Source organism: Palaemon carinicauda, chromosome 17 (assembly GCF_036898095.1).
Source record: "Palaemon carinicauda isolate YSFRI2023 chromosome 17, ASM3689809v2, whole genome shotgun sequence".
Taxonomy (NCBI): domain Eukaryota; kingdom Metazoa; phylum Arthropoda; class Malacostraca; order Decapoda; family Palaemonidae; genus Palaemon; species Palaemon carinicauda.
This window is the reverse complement of record NC_090741.1, coordinates 117,757,685-117,760,184: the sequence shown is the minus strand read 5'-3', so window position 1 is coordinate 117,760,184 and position 2,500 is coordinate 117,757,685.

Sequence of the window (2,500 nt, the reverse complement as noted above, 5' to 3'; positions counted from 1 at the left end):
CTAAATCGGGGTTTTCCTTCTTTTCATGATATTGACCCAATTCTCATTCGAGTATATTTTTAATCAATTCCAACGTAATCTATCATTCTCCAACACGTGACCCACTTTTGTGAGATTCAATTTCGAAAGAAACAGTTCGCTCTGTTATCCGACCATCGGATGATATTGTTTTAATTAAAACTAATGGCTCTCCACTAGTTTCAATGGTATTGAGGGGAAAAAATAATGCATCATATTATTTTGAAAACAAAAGTTTTTGGAAAGATTAACATATCCTATTTGTATTTACTCTCAATAGATGTTATTGAATTATCTATCGTGGATTTTTATGTGTTGAATTACTAGGATATATAGAGAAAATTACATCCGAAGATTGGTAATAGACCAAATATTTTTTCCTAAAACTGCCTTGTTCCAAAATAATTTTAATCATGAACAGAAATATCTATTTTCCTTGGCATGATCTGACATAGAGCAATTTTTAACTTGAAGATTATTTGATTTCAAGTATGGATCTCGTTAATTTTTAGATTTTCATAAAAAAGAAAAGTTAATTTTGTAAGAAAACACAACATTGAACAAATATTTGCAAAATAGATTGAAGTTTGACTTTTCATTCATTGAGGTAAACTTCCTGTTGCATTTGTTATTTGAGGGACAAATATTTAACTTATTATTGAGACAAAAATGCACCGGAAAAGTTTCAGTCAAATAGAATGCTAATTTATATGTTTTGCAACATATCAGTATCCGCTTTGTATATCCCACCAACGAAAATAAGGTAATTTAAGTCATCTTGAAATTACACCTTGCTCAATGAAATGCTATGTATTTGCGACCAAACCATTATTATACGCAGCATAGATAGCTGATGAATATTTTTTCAGTATAAACTACCTTAATTTTGGATAAAAGTTTACCCCCCCCCCCACATCCCCCACGTCTCAACGAAAATAAGGAAATTTTAGTCATCTTGAGATTTTACCATGCTCTATGAAATGCTATGTATTTGCGACAAAGCCATTAATATACGCGCAGAGATAGATGAATATTTTTTAACCCTTAGCTACCTTAATTTTGTATAAAAGTTTATTCCAACCTCCCCCAACGAAAAAATTGTAATTTAGTCATCTTGAAATTTTACCTTGTTCTATGAAATGCTATGTATTTGGAACTAAGCCATTAACATAAGCGGCAGCGATAGATGATGAATATATTTTTTTTTAAATAAATTACCTAAATTCTGAATAAAAGTGTAGCGGCCTTTCTATTCTACCTAATATGATATTTGTAAGTATTTAATATATTACGGGGAGTAAAGTTATGTGGCGGTGATTTTTAAGATCTTTTGTCTCCCTTTTCTTGAATTAGTATTGAATTATTGAAATAGCATTCTTGGACAATATTTCTGTAAAGATCAGCGAGTTTTATTACTATAAAACATCCTTCATCCATTATTAAGTCAACTATCAGGCTATCTTCTGCTGCTTTGCCTATTTTCATAAATTTAAATGCTTTCTTTATCTCTCCTTCTGTTACGTTTGTTGCTGCCTCAGTGTTTCATTATTCTTATTGGCAAAGCTATTTCTTATATCACTATTGTATATCATTGCATAGATACCAGTTACATTTCTCTATCACTCCAGCTCTGTTGGTTATAATATATCCATTCTCATCCTTTAAAGCAAACAGGTGTTGGCACCGTTTCCTGTTTTTTTTTTTTTTCCATCAATGTGGTACCCTTTCCTTCATTTAGTGTTTTCTCAATTTTTGCTGAGTTTACGAATGTCTTGAGTATTGAGTTTGCTTTTTATTTTACTTATTTTTTTTTTTTATTTCATCTCTTCTGATTTTACTCTCATTCTCAATTTTTTGTTTAGTAAATTTTTTAGTCTTTCCTAATCTTGTTTAAGAAATTTTGCACCTATCCCCTTTGCTGATTACAATACATCTCTTTAAATTACTGTTCCTTTCTTTTTAAATTTCTCACCTTTCATCTTATATTGTGGAGTACCTATTTTTGAATGGCTAATCTAAACTCAACAGAGTTTCCTGTTGTTATATGAATCTTAATTTTCTTCCTTAAAATTAGTTTTTCTCTTTCTCTCCATATATCTAGAAAAATTATGCTTCTCACCATTCTACGATCGCTTGACTTTAACTTTTCAAACACTGTTAAATATTTATCTAGATTAACTTTTAGACTGAGAATCAAATCTATTTCACTATTAGTTTCTCAATTTATGTCTCTCCATTTTAATTTTCTCTTATCTCTCTCTCTCTCTCTCTCTCTCTCTCTCTCTCTCTCTCTCTCTCTCTCTCTGTATATATATATATATATATATATATATATATATATATATATATATATATATGTATATATGTATATTTGTATATTTGTATATATGTATATTTGTATATATGTATATTTGTATATAAGTATATTTGTATATATGTATATTTGTATATATGTACATATGTATATATGTATATGTATATA